This window comes from Pinus tabuliformis, chromosome 3_1 (genome assembly GCF_031772625.1).
Source record: "Pinus tabuliformis cultivar Carrire ecotype Pingquan chromosome 3_1, CPIR1, whole genome shotgun sequence".
Classification (NCBI taxonomy): Eukaryota; Viridiplantae; Streptophyta; class Pinopsida; order Pinales; family Pinaceae; genus Pinus; species Pinus tabuliformis.
The window spans coordinates 116579633-116596317 of record NC_142301.1 but is presented as its reverse complement, the minus strand read 5'-3'; positions in this window follow the sequence as shown (position 1 = coordinate 116596317).

The following is a 16685-nucleotide window of genomic DNA, read 5'->3' as shown; positions in this document are numbered from 1 at the left end:
ATGTTTGATCAATGGAATTATTTTACTTTAGAAGATAGAGAAGAGTCTCTTGTTCAAGAGTCCTGGTTGTCCTTCTACCATCTTTCTATAATAACATTGCCAAACACCTAAGAAAGCAGGAAAGAAAGCATGTAAATGAAAGCAAGTAAATATTGTTTCCAATTCAATTCTTAGCTTATGGAGAAGAGTCTCCTAACTTAGGAGGACTTGATCTCTAGATACTGAAAGGGAATCAATGTTCACATAAATGTAATCTAGGAAAGCATATGAAAAAGTAAATCTTATTTCAATTTAATCTAGCTCATGAAGAAGGGACTCCTAACTTAGGAGTTCCTGGTTTTCCTTCTCACATCAAACTAGCTATTGAAAGGAGATCAACCTTCACACAACAAAACATGGCCACAACATGAATTCATACTAAAATTATCTATAATTATTTACAACAAAGAAATAAGATGAACATTAGAATTGAAATTAGTATATTCACAACATTATTCTACAACAAAGTGCACTTATCTCAGTATGGGGATCCTTCCATTCCTCAATGAGCACACATGAACAACTATCACACCTTAAGAATCAAACAACACTCATAACTCATGATTTGGAGAAAATGGTATTATTCATGTTGAATGAACATAAATCTAATGCTAATGAATAATTGATAATTGTTCTCTCCCTCCTCTTCCTTCATTACATGATTTGGAGGATGCTCCTCTTATTTATACATGAATTAGGGATATCTACTCAATAAATGTAGATCCCTTAAATATCTACTAGACCCACACTTGTCTCAAATTATCCCTAAATACTAGAAACAAATCCCATGACACATCAAAATGTCCATGATCTTTCTCCTTGGAATATGGTCCACCTCTTGAGTTGAAATTCGAATTTGATCTTAGGAGGCCACATAAGGGTGCCTTGGAAGCTTCCAAATGATCTACACTTGTCATCAAACTCAAGCCACTTTTAGGTATAAGCAAATACATGTTATTTCTCTAACTTTTAATCATAAATTCACTCTAAATACATGAAATTAATAACTTTGGAAAATGAGAATATAAACTCATGTGGTAATAGAAATATAGGGTGATGTAATGATAATATGGTGAAATGAGATGACAAAATGAGGATAAAAGGTGAAAATGGAGTGAAAATTAAGGTTAATTTGGAGGCCCAACAGTGGTTGTGCTAGTTTTGATGAACTTTGCTTATGAAAGGATCATTCCAATATTTGTATTATTTCTTATTTTGAAAATTTTCCATTTTGTATATATTTCTTATTTTGTTCATATATATATATATATATATATATATATGTTAAATTTTATCAATGAAAATGAAATTTTAAAATATAAGTTGTGAGAAAAGAGTTTTTTTATGGAAAATATGTTGTAATGTAATGTCATGTTATGTAAATATTTTGTCTCATTCAAATTATATAAAAATTTAAAATAAATAAAATAAAATTATAATAAATAAATAAAACTAAAAATGAGATAAAATAGTCAATTTCACATTGGCCTTTTTTGCCTCAATCTATGGTTTTGTCAAAATATATATATATATATATATATATATATATATATATATATATATATATAGCTTATGGAAGAGATGTAATGCCCTACCCTATCCTATTATCTAAACATTTAGACTAGGTCAAATTACATAAAATAAATAAATACAATAAAAATAAAAATTGAGGTAAAATAATAAATTTACCATTGACGTAGACATGATATTCTTGCCCTACCCTATCCTATTATCTAAACATTTAGACTAGGTCAAATTACATAAAATAAATAAATAAAATAAAAATAAAAATTGAGGTAAAATAATAAATTTACCATTGACGTAGACATGATATTCTTGCCCTACCCTATCCTATTATATAAACATTTAGACTATGTCAAATTACATAAAATAAATAAATAAAATAAAAATAAAAATTGAGGTAAAATAATAAATTTACCATTGACGTAGACATGATATTCTTTGATTTCCTTAGAGGGAGGCCCCATAATCAAGGTTGGTGATTTACCAATCTTACCATCCACAAAATATGGGAAAGTATTTTGGAACCAACCATATTTTTTGTATGTAGGGACAGAGGATTGCTACTATGTAGCAAAGATCCTTGATGCCACACATATATCGCTGCAACATTATTCAGAAGTTATATTTGTTGCTGGTATGGTTATGTTTTCGGAGATTGTAAAGACCCTCTAATAATAATATATTTGTATTTTGTATACTTGTAACATCAATCTGTAATATTTGTTTTCTTAAACACTTATCTAGAATTGTTGTTCGACGAATTCAATTGACTGATCAATGAAGCCTTTAATTTGGCCCCAGCAATGCCTTCAAAATTCAGCCTCAGACACCTCACCGCCCACAGTATCTTAGCCACGTCAATTGGCATTAAAAAATTAACAAACGACATTTCAAATAAGTGCCACCAGGTCAAGGTCCCACTTTTCATTTCATTTCTTTCATCTATAATATCTTATTTTAAATTTCTTTTTTTAAATGAAATTCTATTATAAAAATATTTAAAATTATTTTTCGGAAATAGGATTTATTATAAAATTATTATTGAAAATGGGACTCTTCGCATGTTTGACGAAGGTGGCTCCTCTTTTTAATATTTAAAATTATTTTTTGGAAATAGGATTATTATAAAATTATTATTGAAAATGGGATTTTTGGAATGTTTGATGGTGGTGCCTCTTTTCTATAAAGCAATTGATAAATATGTTTTCATATCAATATAATATTTTTTTAAAGCACGCTCGCCATTACTACCATCCTTTGAAGTCACATAGCGAAATAAAGTGAAATCATTTTGTAGAATCTCTCAAGGTGATTTATAAGACATCTGATTTTAAAATATAAATTATAGAAGTGTAATTCTACTTGTGAACTTGACCCATTTAATATTTTTTATAATTAAAGCACTTTTATAAACAATATTAATTTAATTATTAATAATTTTGAGTTTATTTAATGATTTATTTCCAATAATTAATTTACTTAATTTGATTTACAAAGTAACAATTCGATCTATTATATTATTGTATGGTTTTCTTGTCTAGTCATCAAAGTGATATTAAAACTTTAGATAACAACTATTATTACATCATAAATTAAAATTTGAAAATATAAATAATATTTTTCTTTTAATATTTTCAATATGTGGTGGGATCCTCAACAATTCTTTTTTGCTTTTTCCACAAGCTGAAAATGCTAAGATTTGCTCAAGGGCTACTAGACACATGAATAAGATTTGCTCAAGGGCTACCAGACACATGAATAAGTATCACATTTAAAAAGTTCAATGGTTGTTGTTGTATCTACCAACAACATAGCAAACTCACACATCCGCATTATTGATAAAATCAATCATTTCATTAAATGTTCAATGGTTGTTGTTGTATGTACCAACAACACAACAAACTCACACATCAACATTATTGATAAAATCATTCATTTCATTAAATGTTAATAAAACAATGTTGTAATAACAATGTTAATTATGAATAATTGTTTGGTATGTTTTATGTTTTTTTTTTTGACAATAACGGTTATAATTTTTATTTATGGCGGCAAACTGCCTGCCGCTAACTCTTACAATTCAGCGTTGACAGAAGGAGAAATGTCATGGATAGCTGTTTTGACAATCTGTCACCGAGATCAGGAGACAGAGCACCAAGCGATTCATCACAGATAATAGGGTTGATCGCTTCGCCAAGATGGGTGTCCCGCAGAAGTGAAGGTTCCGCATAGATGAAGAAGCTGCCTGGCAATGGTCAATGCAACGTCCAAGGCCGAAGGACTTCCTTGATCATTCCCTGAACGAGCAAACAATGGAGGACCGGGGCTATTGTTTGATGGAAATAAGTGAATCCGCGGTTACTTTGGAGGGTATACAGCTGACATGAAGAACTTCAACGCCCAAAATTGCATTCCTCAGAACTACAGAACGATTGCCGCCTGTAGGGATTGAAAAGCTATGAGAATGGAGTAACCAGTGTTCAGATGTGAGAACAGGGAAGGTTCTGATCTGGAGCTGAAATGACATTTGAGGGACTATTTTGGACTCTTTGCAAATAGAGCTCTGACAGGAGACAGAGTCATTGATAGGAAGATTGACTGAAAACAGGCCTGAGATCAAAGCTTTAAATAGTTTGATAATACCATGAGGAGAGGTCCCGAGTAGCAGGGGAAAGAGGAGCAGAGTAATAACCATTGGAGCAATTAGGAGCAGCGGTCTGAACAGCAGAAACATCATGGAATGGGACAGGAGGATTCCCTCGAATTGACCACCAGAGATCTTCGATTACAGAGGGAGCCAAGATTGGCCTCCATATCAGCTTGAGAGTTGAGTTCCCTTAATATGTGGTAGAAGGAGATTTTACTGAACTTGGGCAGTAAGAGCTGAATTTTTTTGATAACAGTGGCTAAATGAACCTGATGAGGAGTCTTATGAGAGGACATCGCCTGGATGATGAGTCTAGAGTCTCCAAATACACAGAGAGAGAGGATGTTTCGATTAATCGCCAGATTCAGCCCCTGCCACAATGCAAGAGCCTCCGCTCTATTATTGGTTTCGATGCCCAGACCCCAATGGAATCGCAATTCTGTTGATCCTCTAGGACTCAAAAGAACCCCACCACTGCCAGCAACCCCAGGGTTTCCTTTAGAAGCCCCATCGAAGAATAAACAGTGTTCATCTAGGGCTGATCTCCACTTGATGAACTCCAGTTCCTCCAGCCTAATCTCCCAGTTGGCATGGATAGGTGCAGTAGGAGTGGATCTTTCATTCAGATTCGGAACCAGTTCTTGGAGCCAATGCTCCTCTTCTTTGACCAAATTCATTTCATTCCTTGAAGTAGAATTGGCTTCCAAAGCCTTGCCTAGCAGAGCTTTGCTTTTAGAAATAATTCGTGTAGAATTGCAGCTTTCTCCTCTGAAAATCCTATTATTCCTCTCCAACCACAGCTTCCAGCAGATAAATTTAGGGATCCACATCCAACTTGTTTTGAGGAGACTTTTTTTTTTAAGGCAAAAGGGAGATAGGCTGGCCAAAGTTCGGAGCAGAGTAGGAATGCTTTCTGGAAGATCAAAATTTGCTGGGCCTAACCTCAGAACTCCCCTCCAGACTACCTGAGCAAAGGGGCAAAGCAACAACAGATGATTGACATTTTCTTCATCAGACAAACAAAGGGGGCATCTGGAAGGCCCTTCCATCCCTCTTCTTCTCAAATTATCTCTAGTGAGAATGCTATTGTGCGCAACAGTCCAACAGAAAAAGTCAATTTTGGGGAGAGAGGGGAAATCCCATATAAATTTCCATTGAGCTGGGTCAGGAGGAGCATAAGGGACAACCATTATACTTTTGTAACCTTCAGCAGCAGTGTAAGAGCCTGAGAGGGAGCCCCAACCTCTTTTGTCTTTAGAGGTGGCCTTTGAAGGAGATTTGCCTTGAAGCAGATCTAGCAAAAGTGAAGCTTCCCCCTGCAACATAAGAGGAACCTCCCCCAGATTCCAACAGTCCCAGAGCCTATCTGGATCATTCTTCCAGGTAGATATGTCCCACAGGGTGTGCAAGTTGGAGGACTGAAGCCAAGCTTTGATATTTGCAAGCCCATCCACATGAATCAAAGGTTGGTCACCCAGAATTGAGTCTTCCCAGATTTTGATCTTTCTCCCATTACCAGGGATCCAATAAAGTTGATGGCTGAATTGCTCCATAGTAGAACTGCAGAGATTGAAGATCGGAGATCCTTTTAAAGTTCTTGGAGGCTTATCCAGGCATCTCAAGCGATGCCCTTGGAAGTATTTCTTCCAAATGACTCTTTTGCTCCAGCTAGAGTTTCCGGAGACTAAATTCCACAAGATCTTGGATCCCAAAGCAAGGTTTTGAGCAGCCAAGTTACGCAGGTGGAGGCCGCCTTCCAGAAGAGGTTTCTTGATAGTCTCCCAGTTCACTAAATGGAGCCTTCTGTCATTGTTGTTCCCACCTTCCCATAGAAATCTTCTCAACAGACTGTCCATTTTGCTGAGAAAGGATTTGGGGGCAAGGAGAACAGAGTTTTGGTAAAGAGGCATACTTATAAGGACCGACTTCATCAGGATGACTTTCCCTGCATTATTCAGCCATGAGGCACCCCAAGCTTGGATTCTGTTCTTTAACTTATCGAGCAGCGGCATCCAGTGGGCAAATTTGGGTTTGGATTTGAAGATTGGGATCCCGAGATATTTAAATGACTCCCAATTACGAATTCCATCCATTTCTAAAAGCCTTGCAATATCAGACAGCTCCTTGATCGAGCAGTTCCAGCCATAGATTGAGCATTTTCGATAGTTAATTTTGCTGCCTGAGAGCGACCTGTAAATGTCCAGCTCCTTCTTGAAGGATCTGGCAGAGATTAGGCTGGCTCCTCCAAGCAGCAAGGTGTCATCTGCGAACTGTGCATGATTGATATCCTTCACCCTGTGAGTCGTTCTAAGGCCAGGCAGAATTTGAATCTTCTGATTGTGATCAAGCTGGAAACTGAGAACTGAGGCCTGAATAGCATATAGGAGTGGAGACAAGGGACATCCTTGTCTAAGGCCCCTAGAGGCTTGGAAGAAGTCAGTTGAGCGGCCATTGACCAGTGGCGCGATCCATGGCGAGGCAATACAGGCATTCACCCAGTTTATGAAGGCGGTTGAAAAACCTAGTTTCTTCATCACATTGAACAAAAAATCATGTCTCACCCTATCGAAAGCGTTAGCCAGATCGAGCTTAATAACCATACCTTTCTCTTTTCTTTGGCAACTTGAGTGGACAGCTTCTTGCACCAGCACAACGTTGTCCAATATCTTTCTTCCTTTTATGAATCCGCCTTGATTTTTAGGGATGATGGCTGGCAAAATATTCTTTAACCTGTTGGCAATTATTTTGGAGACCAGCTTGTAACTAGAATTGCACAAGGATATGGGCCTAAATCTGCTGAAGTCGGAAGCGCCTTTCTCTTTTGGGATCAAGGCTAGAAATGACGAATTGATGCTGTTAGCGCTTGGAATTCACCTAAGCTGAGATAGACAAACTCTCAAGGCTACATCAAACCATTTCACCTCGTAGCTAGCCCTACGAGGTATGAGAAGGCTCTCTCGGGTCAGATTCGATAGATCTTTCAATATGATTAGGCTGACCAATTAATAATAAAGATTTTAGGCTAGTAAATTGATAAGGGGGTTGATTTAATGATTTTTGGGGTTTTTGGTGGCAATTGGTGGAAGTGCAATTCAAGGTGCGGGGATTGAGCACAGTTTTCACAGGGGGATCTAAGGGGCAAGGTAGGAATGAGTGCTGATGTCTTAATCTGAGATGGATGATCAGAGATGATAGAGGAGAAGCTAAAGAGGGCAAACACACAATTCAAATCCTCTCTAGGCAGTAGAAAACATTAAAATTGAACAAACTAAAAAGCTGAGCATGTCAAAACATGAGTTCAAACTTTACCACTTCATCTGTCCAATTTAGAAGCATAAGAGAGATGTGAAACACATAAACAAACTTACAAGAACATGTAGAGAACACACCATCAACAATCAGATCCACAAGAATCCTCAAAGATGTCTGTAAAACCCTGGCTTTCCTTGCCTTCAATTGCAGAAATAGATGCACAATATACAATAAAGCTTCCTTACACAAGAGTCCAACCTCCAACCTTGAAAAATGAGTAAGAGAAGGCATAATATAGACCATCTAACTCCTTTCCCCACCTCTAGGGGTCGAGCTCAGCTTCCTAGGAGCAGTTTGAACTAATTCTAAACTAAGAACTAGAAAATAGGCAGCCAAACAACTTGCCTCTATTACTTAGCTAACTCATCCATGCATTAATTTTTCACTTTTTACATCATGGAAGCTTCTAGAAGGGTAAAGAAAGATAAAATCTACCAAAGTGCCATGAAAATATTACATTTATCCATCATCTACAAGTAAAAATAGTCAACCATAGTCAAAACAGTGTTTTTTGACCAAAAATGTGAATTCTGGCAAATCTGGAAGTTCTGGTCGCGCCCCTGGAAGTTCTGGTCGCGCCCCTTCACAGCTATTTTTGAGTGGGTTCCACTGGTCCAAATCAGGTGCAAGATGGCTCATTGGAAAGCTTGGCCTGTCTACTTTCCATCCCAAGTGGAATTTCTAAATTTGGTGTTGATTTGACCCCTCAAAAACCATTTCTCCCAAGGTCACTTTCTGCAACTCAAAAAGTGGGCAGAAAGTCATTTTTTTGATGTATTTTGAGCTTTTGGAGGCTCAAATCTCAAAATCAGGCTTCTCCCAAGTATTGGTAATTTTTCTTTTTGCATGCCCTTTCCAAAAATGCCAAGTTTTCAAAATTCCGAGCAGCCCTTCAAAATGGTCTCACCCGGTGTGAGACCATTCCAATGGCCAAAACCTGTAAATTGCACAAAAAATTCACAAATGACAAAATTTTCTCCAAATTTCTTGAAATTTGGGCTGGGAGTCCCCAATCAAGTACCATGCTCAGTCAAAGAGGCTTTGGCCAAAATTTGGAGTGGATCGGGCGTTTTCCTTCGTTTTTGTGCTTTGGCCAACCGTCCTTGGAGCACCTTCATTCTCGCCGGTATTTTTGACATTTCTCTCAAACCATGACACCTGTGTAAAACGTGAAAGAGGTTTTTCTTCTTTGGCATGTTGTGGACAAAAACCTCTCTCAGTTTTCCAAAATTCATCTTTGATTGCTCTGGAACATCATTTGAGTGCGACTTGTCCCGATGTGTGAAGCAAGGAATTTTGTCGAAACGGAGCGAGATGAAGGAGATAGGGGGCTTCTAAATTCTTGGGGAAATTTGTGGGAGTGGGGAGGTATGTTAGGAAGCAGGAGAAAGTGGAATCTCAGTGACTGAGTGAGGGGAAGGGGTCGAAAAGAGCAAAACACAGGCCCAACCTAGAAAATTGCCAAGTTGTAGCTAGAAACTAGGGTTTGTACAAAAATGAGGAATTTGGCGGATCTAAGGGATGGGAAGTGTTTGATAAGGTACTTTAAGGATAGGGGAAGGTGTATGAACATCAGGAAACAAGTTTTGCCGGTGATTTGACCATCCAAGAGAAATTGGCTTCAAAACCCTAGGAGAGGGAAATGACCTTGCCTGGGCGCAACATGAAGCATGAACAAGGTGTAAAATGACTCATTAGACACTAACATGATGATGACAACCATATGAATGATGATAGACTCAGCTGAATAGTGACATGGACTGACATTTAGGCAAACCCTAGACCTAATGCCTAGTGACCAAATTTTGCTTGAAGACTCACTGAAATGACAAAATTTGACCTTGACACTTCAAAATCACTATGTAAGAGCACATTTGATCACTGTAGGAAGGCTGGAAAGACTGACACTAACAGATGCCACCGCCCAACTTTGCACAATTCTGGGACTTTCTGACCATTCTCAATAAATCTTTTTTAATTGTCGACCAGCAGGCCAAGAAAAACCTGACAGTGAACCCATCAGGGCCTGGGGCTTTATCAGGCTCCATGGAATCCAGAACTTGCTTAATTTCGTCCAAGCTGATCGGAGCAGTCAACATGGCGTTGTCCGATTCCTTAACGCTCTTGGGAATTAAGTCCATCGGATAGGCATGGGGATCAATAGGGTTTTCTTCAGGAGCCGAATAAAGATCTTTGAAGAATGAATAAGCAACTCTCTTAATGCCATCAAAATCCTTAACCACTGTGTTTTGGTATTGTATCTCAGAAACTGTTTTGAAGTGCTTTCTGGCTTCGGCTTGTTTATGAAAGAAGCTGGTGTTCCTATCTCCGGACTTTAACCAAAGATTCCTAGACTTCTGTCTCCAGAATTCTTCCTCCTCCCTGCTAGATCTGTGAACCTTTTTTTGCAACTCGACTTCTTTTAGAAGGAGATTTTGTGTTACAGGACTATGCTCCATTGCTATTTGATGAGCAGCGAGACTGTTGAGAGATTCTTTTCTTTTGGCAGTAGGTGTTTCCAATCTTTTTGCCCACTCCTTAAGACTTCTTTTTAGTCCCCTGATTTTCTCTTCCCACACAAAGAATGGGGAACCATGGATAGGCCTATTCCAAGCATCATAAACCACATCTTGGAATCCTTCTTGCTGAATCCACAGAGGACTGAACCGGAATGGGATGGGGCCTAAATTACCATCCAGGGAAAGCTCGAGGAGGATGGGCTTATGATCAGAAATGAGATTTGGTAGAATTTTAGAAGTGGCCATAAGACCGCATGTCAGGAAGGAAGAATGGACCAGGAATCTGTCCAAACGGGCAGCTATGTGGTTGGGGGCTAATCTTTTGTTGGACCAGGTGAATTTGCCTGAAGAAGGTTTAATATCCTCCAGGTCCCAGCCCAACATAATATCTTCAACCCATTCTCTGGCAGGGTCCCTGACAATGGAGCCTCCCTTTTTCTCATCAAGAGCAAGGGTGACATTCAGATCCCCTGCAATGATAATATTTCCTGGATTTTGCTCTGAAAAAAAAGATTGAAGCGAGTTCCAACAATTTTTTTTTTCCCCTGGCAAAACAGGAGCATATAGATTGAACATACTTACCTGTTGACCAGAATCTTTGTGAAGGAGCTGAGTGAAAAGCCAGTGGGGACTGCTTTTTTCTTGAGTAAGATCATAAATGGCGTTGTTCCAGAAGGTGGCTATTCCACCAGAAGCGCCTCTTGCACTAACCGCTCTTCCTTGACCTTTTTGCCAAAATACTTTACTGGATTGGAGGAGAAGGAGTTCCTCCAGCTTAGTCTCCTGGATGAGGAGGATTTCAGGCGAATATATTCTCACTATGTCTTTTACGGCTTCCTCTTTCAACCTGCTGCCTAATCCTCTACAGTTCCAGGAGACGTATTTCATTATTTACTGACTTGAGGGATTGAGGCTCCTTTTGGAGCCCTGTTACTCTTGCGCCCAGATCTCGTATTCATCATTCCTTTGAGGGTTTTTTGGGAACCTTGGAGGACATCTAGATAAGTTTTTTCCTCACGCTGTTTCTTCTTGGATTTCCGGACCCTAGTCGTTTTAATAGGAGTGACTTGCGAGTTATCAGTTTCAGAGTCTCTCTCTTCTGAATCTTCCTCAGATTTGGAGGCGAGACTGATGTGCTCTTCATTGCCTTCTTTACCCCTCTGACCATCATCAACTGGTGGAGCTGATGATTCGTCTTCAGTTTCTTTCACTTGCTTCGACTTATTTCCAGTTTCCTCTTGTGTCTCCATGGCCTCCACCTTTTCTCCTGAGGAGGAGCCATCTTTGAAATCAGCAGTGAGCTTTGGGTTAGATTGTGGCTTCCCCAGCGGTGCGGAGGTATTCTGCCCCGGGGGCTTTGGAACAACCTTTCCCTTTTTAATTTCTTTCCATCCTTCCTCTTCAACCGTGATCCCTGCTGGAGCTTTTGGGCAGTTTCGCTGGAAGTGTCCATGCTCATGACATGTTCGACATTTGAAAGGCAGCTGCTCGTAATCCAGCTTCTGATAATGCTGCCATTCTCCAACTGTGAGCTTGACCGCTTCTGGTAGACCGGCTTCCAGATCGACTTCCACGCAGATTCTAGCGCAGGTATATTGGCCCTTGTGATCAGCTTTGTCAATGAACGACCCAACCCATTTCCGATCTTCTGCAGGGATTGATAGCTCCAGCAGTGTATCGGGAGATTAGGAAGGCGAACCCAGACCGACGCCTCCTTAGGGACATCGACGGAGGGATCGAAATCGGGGCTCCATTTGTTTAGGTACAGACCTTGATTTCCCATAAAATACGGCCCGTTTCTGAACACCAAATCACGATCTTCTTTGGATGTAAATTCAAAAATGAAGTAGCCTCGTCCCACAGCATAACAGATCACATTGTTTTTTAGCTGAGGTCTCCAGTTTCGCTGAATCCATTCGTCTGTGATTTTTGTGGATGGCCAACGGCCCATAAACTGCCCTACTAGGCCTCTGTCAGCTAGAGCTAGAGCGATTGTTCCTCTGGAAGAGCAATCTCAGGAATCTCTTCAAGTTTTTTTATGAACTTCGGCACCTCTGAGAACTGGCGTTTCTTCCCTTGCTGCTTGAAGAGGCTGCGAAATGCTTCTTCAGAAGATATTGGAGGGGTGGGAGCGGCCTCCCCGCCCCCAGGACCGCTCATGGCAGCGACGGGTATCGATGGCGGCTGCAAATCTGGTTCAGACTCCGCAGAGCAGAGCAGAGCGCGCGCTAGGTTTCCAAGATACGATTGTATCCAGAAAAGTCATCTAGCATGTATATTTTATGTTATTATTGCTAGATATTGTTGTTATATTCATGCATGATTTGCTCGGAGTCACTCTTTCTTCCTATCCCTTCTCCTTCAGCACTGAACAAATGGTCGCAGGCCTTTTTGGTAGGAACAAATACACAAGGAGGTGCAGGCTCTTCAGGAGAAGGGACGAGTGGTCTTCGACCTCCTACACAAGGGTTTTTGCCTGAATAGCTAGGCATCCTAGGGTCTGCCCCTTTCTATTCGACCTTCCAACCGGTTGGCTCCGCCCCTCCATTAGGCTGCTTCATAGGCATTCCTGGGAAAGATCAAGAAACGGAGGATATCCTCTCTCTAGACTCTGAAGGCATTTGCCTTGCGGAAGGTGAATAGGTGGCTAAGAAACTACCAAAGCGACAAAAAAAAACAAGAAATTTGAAAACAAGAGAAAGGGACAAGCGTTTAATTTTTGGTGAAGGCATTACTATGGCACAAGCTGCTCTAACTGAGAGCACTGTGTTAGTTGGAAGGGTAAGAGGCAGAAATTACACCCTGCTGCAACTGCGGAAGTGGACGACAAAGATTTGGGGAAACATTCTCCTTCAGCTACCAGGTATTCTCTCGCTTTCCTGTGGTTGGTTTGCTCTGATATTTGCCCACCTGGATCAGGTAGATTGGGTTCTTACTCCGTATTGGCACATTGTTAATTTTAGGTATGTTCTATGCTAGAGAAATTTATTTCAATTTTCACTGTTAGCTCAATATCTTTTCGAGATTAGCAATCATATCAGCATTAAAGTAAACTGCAAATAGAACATAAATATAAATCACAGAAGACAAGCCAAGACAAGAGGACACAAGATGTGGCGCTAGCTAGGGACAAACCCCAATGTGGGGAAACCCTTGATAAATTCTTCTTCTATGTTCTTCAATAGTTTAGCAGAGAGAGAGAGAGATAGTACATTTACAACAGAAGTCAACATTTTGACTTTCTATATCTACATGAGATCAGTTGAAGACATGTTGCTTCAACTGATTCTCCAAGGTGACTCCTTCACCCATCACAGTGCTGCATCTCGTCCACTTGCTGCACCATACTGTACTTATCATCATAGTGCTGGACCTTAATGACCATGCTATGCACTTCATGTTGCTGCTCCTGTTACTGTGCTGCTTCAATCATTGAGCTGCTCTTATCACGGATCTGCACCCAATGTTGTACTCATCGCTGATCTGCACTCAATGACTGCTATGCTGCATTTCATCATGCTTCATTAATCATGACTGTACCTATCATTGTACTGCATTATGTGCCATTGTTGCACCATGTTGCCATCCTGACCTATGTGTTGGCTGCACCTTGCTTTCTTGTCATCCGTAGCTTGCTTGTTGTCCTTAGCATGCTTGTTGTTGCATGCTAGCTATAACATTGCATGCTTGGTGTATTTGCTGCTAAGCACCATACAACTGTCCCAATGTTAGTTAGCTATCCCTTGCATGCTGCCCTCCTTCGGAGACAGATGCTCTAGTTGTTCTGGCAGTTTCGGCTTTTCGGGCAGTTCTGGCAGTCCCTGCTTTTCCGGCAATTTTGGCTTTTCCAACAGTTCTGGTGTTTCCGGCTTTTCCGACAATTCCGGATTTTTGGCTGTTTTGGCTTTTCTGGCAGTTCCGGCTTCCGGTAGTTCTGGCTTTTCCGGCTTTTCCAGTAGTTCCGGCTTTTCCGACAGTTCTGATTTTCCAGACTTTTTTGGCTTTTTCGGTAGTTCCGGCTTTTCTAGCAGTTCTGGCTTTTCCGATAGTTCTGGCTTTTCCGACAGTTCTGGCTTTCCGGCTTTTCCGAATTTTTGAGCAACGTAGAGCTTATTCTCCCATGACTGCATTTAGATCTAGGGAATGTTATCTAGGGCAGCGTATACCCTAGGGCATTCCCTCTAGCTCTCATCTTCATCAGACCCAAAACAGGATGAAGTGAGATCACAAGAGTGAGTGTGTGTGTGACAAATGACTTCAAGTCCTCTTCTATTTATACTAAAATGTAGAGGTTGAATAGACATCACTGTTGGGCTTCTGAGCCTACATAAGTTGTTGGCCGACTTGACAATTTGTCCATAATCAAAATAAATTCATATCTTCATAAATACTTATCGGAATCGGATGATCTTTAGATCAATCCTACACCTCTCGATGAGAGGGATCCAAGAAAAATATCAGCTGCCATAAATAAGATGACCCACATGGAGTTTGGCCCTAGTTTCCAATTTTAACACTCCCTCTCAACTAGGGAGAACTCCATCCGCTGATCCATATGTCCGACTGTACTATCTTTGCCATTAGTGCCCTGCACTGCTCTACTCTGCTCTGCTCTGATCTGCTGAACCATGAAGAAGAAGAATTGATCGAGAATGTCTCATACCATTCTCTATTGACCCGAAGTCAGTTTCATCTGAAGAGAGTTTGTCACATCACTATTACTGACCCGAAGTCAGTTTTATTAATCCCAGATCAATATCACAAGAGAGTGTCTCAAACCACTCATACTGATTCCAGATCAATATCACAAGAGAGTGTTTCAAACCACTCATACTAATCCCAGATCAATGGAGGTCATCCTAGCATAGGGAGTATGGTAGATACAACAATGCATCCATCGATAGAACTATTATGGTCCCTATCCTCATTTCCCTGCTCATTGATCAAATGAGAGATACTTCCCATGAGTCCCAGACTGCATGGGTAGGATGCCTCGACAGGGGAACGAATCACCCTGTCCATAGGAGAACAAATCATCCTGTCAGTGGATGCCACGAAGAAAGAATCATCCTGGCCCACAGGAGAACGAATCATCCTGGACCACAGGAGAACGAATCATCCTGTTCCATAGTCACCATGGAGAATGAATCATCCTGTTCCACAGTCGCCATGGAGAACGAATCATCCTGCTCCACAGTCACCATGGAGAAAAAATCATCCTGGCCCATAGGAGAATGAATCATCCTATTCCATAGCGCACTACAAGGGGAGGGTGAGTCACCTATGGTCGTATGTTGCTCCAGTAAGTACCCCAAGCCCCCCAGAGCTCCCAGAGGTCAATGCATGCAACATGCAGGACCCTTATATGAAGGTCTCTCAACGACTCCAAGTCATTCGAGAAAGTTACAGATTTGACCTTTCCTCGGGGCTTTGACAAAAAAATGTTTTCAACCTATACATTAGTCTCAAGGTGATGGTGCCTCCTCGCTCATCGACTTACCATATCCCAGATAAGGCAGTATCTGATGTCTATCTGCTGGAGCAATCATCGAATACAGGATTCCTCAATAATCGAATCCCACCTCTGGTTGTCATAGAGAATCACAGTGGTATTCATCATGTGTACAAACAACTCACTTAAGAGCTTCTGCAACCATGCAGCTTCACACGAGATCATACTCGTAGCTGTGTATTCGGTCTCGGCGGTGCTTATAGCAACCGATTTCTACTTCCTGCTCATCCATGATATCGAAGCAGAATCCAAAGAGAACCAGCACTGAGAAGTGCTCTAGTGATCCTCCACACTGCTTGCCCACTCAGCATTCGAATAATCATGCAGTTTCATATTTCCAGCAGTGTATCTCAATCCATGAGAGATTGTGCCCCGAAGATATCTCAGAAGATTCTTGGCACCAATCCAGTAAGGCTCAACCAAATATGAGCTCACCATGTTAACTGCAAAACATATGTCCGGACGGAAGTTCACCAAGAACATCAACGCGAATGAGTTTATGAAACTCAGAGGCATTTCCCAAATCTGGTCCAACATCACTACCATATAACTTCTGAAAGTTAATATCCTTGAGGTAGTCACAGGCTTGCAGTTTATCATTTCACATTCAGAATCCAACTCCCTCTTAGTTCTGCAAATGAGAGGGTCTACACCTGTCAGAAATAGGTCGTCATCATAAGGTGTCTGTATGAGAGGTCTATCATTCACAACCTTCAGGTAATGGTTTGGATCAATTTCACTCCTAGTGAATCTTAGCTTCATCTAACAGCTAGAAATCCTCTCATACTCTGCCCGAGGAGTTTTTCTTCAAGCCATAGAGGGATTTCTTCCACATGTATACATGAGATTCTCGATCATGAATCTCAAACTCCTCGGGTTGTTCCAAACCTGTGGACCTGCTACATGAGGGGAATGGTCCCCTTGTAAGATTTTCTTTTGTTACATCTTAGACATGTACTTTCATGCTCTTTTTGAATTCAGGCATCCTTGCCACCATCTGAATCATAGACCTTCGGTGCTATTTGTCAATGGACATGGTCCCGAGTGGACTTCCTGCAACTTGATACAACCCTGAACTCAAAAACATCTTTGAAAATTCTATTTTCGAACATGTACCTTTCCATCGATGAGT